Genomic DNA, 8,186 nt, shown 5'->3' on the forward strand with positions numbered 1-8,186 from the left:
GCTGGGCTGGTTCGGTGGGTTAGGTGGGCCGGCCCAGGTGGGTTCGGTCCAGGGAGGGGGTTCCTCTTTCCTCTCCCTTTTCTCTTTTTCCTTTTTCTTTTTTAAAGCTTTTCTGTTTTAGCTATTTTAGGCCACATAGGCATTTTACAAAAATGTTGGTTCACCATCAATATTACCAGGAGAATATTTTACACATGATGAACATTTTAATTTTCATGTTTGAGCATTTTTGAAATTCACACACAATTTGAAATTGAATTCAACTGGAATTTGAAATGGAATATTGATTAAAGTGGCTAAGCACTGTTATAGCAAAATGATTAGCTTGATCTCTAGGATTACTATAGCATCCTTACACCGGGGTGTTACAAAATTTTTCTTAAGAAAGTGCGTCCTAGGAAAATTTCCTTAAGAAAATGCTTCCTTAGAAAATTTCCGTAAGAGACTTCTTAAGACAATGAGTCAGAAGAAACTTTTCTTAAGAAACTTCTTATGAATGTTTCTTCCAAACAAAATTTTCTTAACGAAGTTCTTTAGCAAATGTGTCGGAAGATATTTATCTTAAGAAACTTGTTTACCAAATGATTCCTAAGAAAATTTTCTTACTAATCTTCTTAAGAAAATGCGTGGGAGAAAACTTCTCTTAAGAAAGTACTTCCAAAGAAAATTTCCTTACGAACATTCTTAAGAAAATGCGGCGGAATAACCTTTTCTTATGAAACATCTTAAGAAAGTGCTTCCTTAGAACTTTTTTTTATGAACCTTCTTTAGAAAATGCACCGGAAGAAACTTTTCCTAAGAAACTTCTTAAGAAAGTGCCTCTGAAGAAAATATTCTTAATAAACTTCTTTAGAAAATGCGTTGAAAAAACTTTTCTTAAGAAACTTCTCAAGAGAGGGCTTCCTAAGAATATTTTCTTAAGAATATCAAAAAAATTCCTTAAGAAACTTCTTTAGAAAATGTGTTGGAAAAAACTTTTCTTAATAAACTTTTGAAGAATGTCCTTCCTAGCTTAAGTTTCTTAAGAAACTTTTTTTAAAAATGTGTCGAAAGATACTTATCTAAAGAAACTTCTTCAGCAATTGATTCCTAAGAAAATTTCCTCACTAATCTTATTAAGAAAATGTGTCCAAGAAAACTTCTCTCAAGAAAGTTCTTAAGAAAGTGCTTCCTAAAAAATTTCCTTAAGGACCTTCTTAAGAAAATACGGCGGAATAAACTTTTCTTATAAAACTTCTTAAGAAAGTGCTTCCTCCGAAAATTTTCTTAAGAAACTTCTTTAGAAAATGCATCGAAAGAAACTTTTCCTAAGAAAATTCTTAGGCAAGTGCTTCCGAAGAAAACTTCCTTAAGAAACTTTTCCTAAGAAACTTACTTAAGAATCTTCTTTAGAAAATGTATCGGAAGAAACTATTCTTAAGAAACTTCTCAAGAGAGGGCTTCCTAAGAAAATTTCCTTAAGAAAGATCGTAAGAAAATGCGTCGGAAGAATCTTTTCTTAAGAAAATTCTTAAGAAAGTTCTCCCAAAGAAAATTTCCATAAGAAACTTCTTTAAAAAGTGCTTCCTAAAGAAATTTCCTTAAGAAACTTCTTAAGAAAGTGATTCCAAAGAAAATTTCTTAAGAAACTGCATAAGAAGAAACTTTTACTAAGAAACTTCTTAAGAAAGTTCTTCCGAAGAAAGTGCTTCTCGGGTTCAGTAAGCAAACGCCTCGCTCGGGTTCAATTATAGCGAACATGGCTCGCACAACGCGCGCGTACGAGAGAGAAACACGCAACCACACTGCATCGCTCCGCCCCGATAACCCACCGTAACCGGGAATCCCCTAAAATTTCCTTGCCCTTACTTCTACCACGATTTTTTCCATCATGGACGGCCCAAAGAATGTAATGCAGGTGCGTCTCCGGCCCGCCCGGGACGAAAAGCCCATTTGCTATCATGATTTTATCTCATAGAAGTAGGAGCCCACCACATATACGATGATACATGTTTTTGTCACAGTTATCTTCATAGAAGTGTCATAAGCATGATAGAAAAAAAATCGTTTGGGTCAAAATGTCATGGATGTGTCTTATTTTGTAGTGTTTCTAGGAAATTTTTGCTTAAGAAACGTCTTAATAAAATGTGTAGGGAGAAAATTTCGTAAGAAGGTGCCTTCTAAAAAAATTCTCCTAAGAAACTTTTTTAAAAGGTGCTTCCTAAGAAAATTTCCTTAGGAAACTTCTTTAGAAAATGCATCGGAAGAAATTTTGTTAAGAAATTTCTCAAGAAAGGGCTTCCTAAGAAAATTTCCTTAAGAAATATAGTAAGAAAATTTGTCGGAAGGAACTTTTTCTTAAGAAAGTTCTTCCAAATAAAATTTCCATAAGAAACTTCTCAAGAAAGTGCTTCCTAATAAAATTTCCTTAAGAAAGTGCTTCCGAAGAAAAGTGCTATAACCAAATGTGTAAGAAAAAAACTTTTCTTAAGAAACTTCTTAAGAAAGTGCCTCACCAGAAAATTTCTTAAGAAACTTCTATAGAAAATGCGTCAAAAGAAACTTCTCCTAAGAAACTTTTTAAAAAGTGCTTGCGAAGAAAATTTGCTTAAGAAACTTCTTTAGGAAATGTGTCGAAAGAAACTTTTCTTATGAAACTTCTCAAGAAAGGGCTTCCTTAGAAAATCTCCTTTAGAAAAATCTTAAAAAAATGCGTTGGAAGAAATTTTCTTTAGAACCTTCCTAAGAAAGTGTTTCCGAATTTTTTTCCTTAGGAAACTTCTTTAAAAAGTGCTTCCTAAGAAAATTTCCATAAGCAACTTCTTTAGAAAATGCATCGAGAGAAACATTTCCTAAGAAAATGCTTAAGAAAAGTTTCTTAAGAAAAGTTTCTCCGACGCGTTTTCGAAAAAAGTTTCTTAAGGAAATTTTCTTAGGAAGCACTTTCTTAAGAAGTTTAATAATAAAAGTTTATTCCATCGTATTTTCATACGAAGGTTCTTAATGAAATTTTGTTAGGTAGGACTTGCCTAAGAAGTTTCTTAAGACAATTTTCTTCTAACAAATTTTATTTAAAACTATCTTAAGGAAATTTTCTTCTGAAGCACTTTCTTAGTAAAAGTTTCTTCTTATGCAGTTTCTTAAGGAAATTTTCTTCGGAAGCACTTTCTTAAGAAAATTTTCTTAGGAAGCACTTATCAAAGAAGTTTCTTAAGGAAATTTTCCTCGGAAGCACTTTCTTAATAAGTTTCTTAAGGAAATTTTCTTAGGAAGCACTTTCCAAAGAAGTTTCTTAAGGAAATTTTCCTCGAAAACACTTTCTTAAGAAGTTTCATAAAAAAAGTTTCTTGCGCCGCATTTTCTTAACAAGGTTCTTAAGAAAATTTCTTAGGAAGCACTTTTTTAAATAAATTTCTTAAGAAAAGTTTTCTCCAACGTATTTTCTTAAGAACATTATTAAGGAATTTTTCTTAGGAATCATTTGCTAAAGAAATTTCGTAAGGAAATTTTGTTAGGAAGAACATTTTCTTAAGGAAATTTTCTGAGGAAGCCCTTTCTTGGGAAGTTTCTTAAGAAAAGTTTCTTTTTACGCATTTCGTAAAGAAGTTTCTTAATGAAATCTTCTTCGGAATCACTTTATTATGTAGTTTCTTAGGAAACATTTCTCCTGATGCATTTTCTAAAGAAGGTTCTTAAGAAAATTTTCTGAGTAAGCACTTTCTTAAGAAGTTTTATAAGAAAAGTTTATTCCGCCGTATTTCCTTAAGAAGGTTCTTAAGGAAATTTTCTTAGGAAGCACATTCTTAAGAACTTTCTTGAGAGAAGTCTTCTCCGACGCATTTGCTTAAGAAGATTATTAAGAAAATTTTCATAGGAAGCACTTTTTGAAGAAGTTTTTTTAAAGAAATTTTCTTTGGAAGCACTTACTTAACAAGTATCTCAAGAAAAGTTTCTTCACACGCATTTTCTAAAGAAGTTTCTTAAGAAAAGTTTCTCCATTGCATTTTAGAAAGATATTTCTTAAGGAAATTTTATCAGGAACTTTTTAAAAAAGTTTCTTAAGAAAAGTTTCTTTGGACGCATTTTCTAAAGATGTTTCTTAAGTAAAAAATTTCACGAAGCACATTCTTAAGAAGTTCCTAATGAAAAGTTACTTCCGACACATTATCTATAGAACTTTCTTAAGGACATTTTCTTAGGAAGCACTTTCGAAGAAGTTTCTTCAGGAAATTTTCTTGGGAAGCACTTTCTTAGCAAGCATCTTAACTCAAGTTTCTTCCGATGCATTTTCTAAAAGACATTTAAGAAAAGTTTCTTGCGAAGAATTTCTTAAGGAAATTTTCTTAGGAAGCCTTTTCTTGAAAAGTTTCTTCAGAAAAGTTTCTTAAGGAAATTTACCTAGGCACCATTTTTTAAAGAAGTTTCTTAAGGAAATTTTCTTCGGAAGAACTTTCTTAAGATGTTTCTAGGGAAAAGTTTCTTCCGACGCATTTTTTAAAGAAGTTCCTTTTGAAAGTTTTCTTAGGAAACACTTTTTTAAGAAGTTCCTTAAGGAAATTTTATTAGGAAGAACATTCTTAAGAACATTCTTGAGAAGTTTAAGAAGGTGCACGACCGAGTATCTTTTCAAAAAAATTCAGACCGGTTTAGCTGTGGCCAACTCTCAATAGCCTCAATCTTGGCTTTATCAACTTCAGTTCCCTATGGAGTAACAACATAGCCAAGAAAAGATACTCGGTCGGTGCAGAAGGTGCACTTCCTAAGTTTACCAAACAAACGTGCATCACGTAGAGCAATAAAAACCGCACGTAAATGTTCCAAATGTCCCCCCAAAGATCTGCTGTAAATCAGTATATCATCAAAATATACAACCACAAATCGTCCAATGAAAGCACATAAAACTTTGTTCATTAATCTCATGAAAGTACTAGGTGCATTAGTTAACCCAAAAGGCACGACTAACCAGTCATATAATCTAAACTTAGTTTTAAATGCTATTTTCCATTGATCTACCAATTTCATACGAATTTGATGGTATCAGCTACACAAATCAACTTTGGAGAATATTGTAGAGCCACTCAATTCATCAAACATGTCATATTAATGCCTATACAATCAACACACCTACGCGACGTACCATCCTTTTTTGTCAACTTTGGAACAACACGAGGACTAAGAGATTCGCGTATATAACATTTGTCGAGCAATATATGTACTTGACGCATAATCTCCTTTGTCTCCTCTGGATTGGTATGGTATGGCGCACGGTTAGGCAGCGAAACATCGGGAATTAAGTCAATCTAATGCTCAATCTCTCAAATAGGTGGTAATTCCGGTGGCACGTCTTGTGGAAAGACGTCAGCGAACTCATGCAAAATGTTAGTGACAGCAGGAGGCAAAGAGGAAGGTACACCCTCGAAAGAAAATAACGCCTCTTTGCACACAAAAGCATAGCAAACAGATTTGCTGAAATCTAGATTATCAGATTTGGTGGCAAGTAAACATGCACTTTTCAATTTAATTTCAGAAGCAACACTAGATGGTTTATTATTAGGCTTCATTTGCAGCTCAAATTCTTTTGCCACAATCTGATTTTCACTCTTATTTTTCTCCTGTTTTGTTTTCTTATCTCTATTAATATCATCTTTCAAAATGGAATCAGGAGTCATAGGAAGCAAAGTAATATTTTTATCCTTATGAACAAGAGTATACTGATTGTTTCTACCATGGTGTATAGAATTTTTATCAAATTGCCATGGTCTACCAAGTAATAAGGAACATGCTTGCATAGGTACCACATCACAAACAACATAATCAGCAAATGTAGAGATACTAAATTTCTTAGCCACTTTTGGAGAAGTTTATGGGCTAAGTTGGGGAATAAACTACTTTTTAGTACTACTTGTCACCCCAAACTGATGGACAAACTGAAGCAGTCAATAGAACATTGTCTACTATGCTTAGGGCTGTTTTGAAGAATAATAAGAAAATGTGGCAAGATGCTTACCTCATATTTGTCGGGGTTCAAGAACGACAACTATGGGATCACAGGGAATCCCCACTACGGTTGACGGGGCGCGGGGCTATGCAAAGAGCGGGTTTATACGACCAACGTGGGGAGGGGAGGGATTTATCCAGGTTCGGGCCGCAAGCGATGCGTAATACGCTAATCCTGCTTTGGTGTATATTTGGTGTTCTTCAGTTCTTGAACTAGCTGCGGTGCATCCTAGCTCAAAAACTCTGAATCCATCCTCAGGAAGCCTCAAGCCTCCTTTTATATGTCCAAGGGTCTGCTACAGTGGCACACAGGAGGTGGAAAGTGTCTACAATGTACGAGTCTATCTCCAGGAACCGTAGGAAAAACACATTTAATGCGTTGCCGACGTGTCCTCTTGCTTTATCAGGGACAACAATGAAGCTCGTCCCGTATGTCGCCGCCTCGCCTCGTTTCGATGTGCCTCCAAGCTGACGAGGCATGCAGCACCACGCTGGCTGGCTGGCTGCTGCGCTGGTGCAGTGGCAGGGTCTTCATGAAGATCCACATGCCACCACGCAGGTGCTTGCCTGGTTGGCCTAGGAGCTACACGCTGCCACGTAGGTGTGTGCCTGGTTGGCAGGCTGGCTACTGCGCCGGATCGGCCGTGGGGCAGTGTAACCTGGGTAAGTGCGGGCCTGGTTGTGACCCCGTGGATGTCCCCGGCGAGGGTCATGCCGGGGTCTTGTGGGCGTCCCTGGCTGAACCTTTATATGTATTTGCGCAGGGCCTCGCCATCCTTCTAATGGATGACATGAAGATTACTTGCCTGGCCATGAGCTTGGTGGCCTCCGGTAAAGGCGCCAACAAACTCGTGGCAAAGATCCGACCAAGACTAGATAGAATCCACTGTCAGGTGCATCAACCATGACATGACGTTGGGTTTAAACGCCAACGGAAAGTAGTTGGCGAGCACCTTGTCGCCGCGAGCCCCGACGAATTGCATCGCGATGGTGTAGATGTTGAGGAACTCCGACGGGTAAGTCTTGCCGTTGTACTTTTCCCCAACATCAGGCTTGGACGTGCGGTGGGAGGGCCACTGGAACTGCCGCAACACTTGGGTAAAGGCTGGACAACCCACCTCGTAAGGCAGGTCGCCGAAGCCCCCCGGTGCTGGGTGGTCCATAGTAGGCCCCGCACACCGATCTGACTGTTGGCGTGCTTCCTGTCGTTGCTCAATGGTGGTTCGAGCATCTTCCTGAGCTCGCTCTCGAAGGACTCGACTTTGGTCGCAGTGGGTTCGTGGGTTGGACGACGCCGTGGAAACATTGTCACAGGCGTCGGCCCAACGAGCCGGCGGCTGCTGTTGCTGGCGTGGGGGAGGAGAGTGCACCATGGTCGCATCACCCCTAGTCCTCTCACCTCCGGCGTGCACCGGCTCTACAGAACGCCGACATGAGGGTCCTGCTAACTGCAATTCATCTTTGTTGGCGAAGCTGATGAGGCTCTGGATGGTGGCTCTCCACTCGTCCAGCTTCTCCGCGGCGGGAGGAAAGTCGAAGAGCAGTTGCACGCGCGCCAAAGCTTCTGCTGGCATGGGTGGCAGTGAAAGATGCGTGGACCATGACGCGCTCCGACTTCTAACCACGTTAGAAGGAGCTCTATCACGGTCTCGTGGTCGCACGCCGCCTCCATCAGCGTCCGGGCGCGCAGGCCGACCTGGTGTGTCCTGAGAGTGATGCAAAGGGCTCTTCCCGTGGCGGCGCCCATGGGCGCTGGCGTCGCGGTGTTGTCAATCACGTGCGGCCTAGGAAGGTCGTAGCACGGACGCCGGCTGGGGCGTCGGAAAGGTCGCCGCACCGCCCATGGGTAGCACAGCCCTGCCTCGGGCCGAGCGGCGTGTGGCTCGTCGTCTTGGACCCAAACGACGCCGCTTGCCTGGCTCCGTTTGCTAGAGTGTCATGGATGCTCGGGGGCCGCGCCTCCGGTTCCGTCCGTGGCCACTCCGTCACCCGCCCATGCTGGTGCGGACGGGCCGGCTCCGGACGACCCGATCGCTGTGATCCCCTTCTTCTTGGGGGCCATAGTGATGATGAAGTCGATGCGCTAACTTCCAAACCGGATTTTCACAGCTTGCACCCCTACCTGGAGCGCCAAAGATGTCGGGGTTCAAGAACGACACATATGGGATCATAGGGAATCCCTACTACGGTTGACGGGGTGCGGGGCTGTG

This window comes from Triticum dicoccoides, chromosome 1A (assembly GCF_002162155.2).
Source record: "Triticum dicoccoides isolate Atlit2015 ecotype Zavitan chromosome 1A, WEW_v2.0, whole genome shotgun sequence".
Taxonomy (NCBI): Eukaryota; Viridiplantae; Streptophyta; class Magnoliopsida; order Poales; family Poaceae; genus Triticum; species Triticum dicoccoides.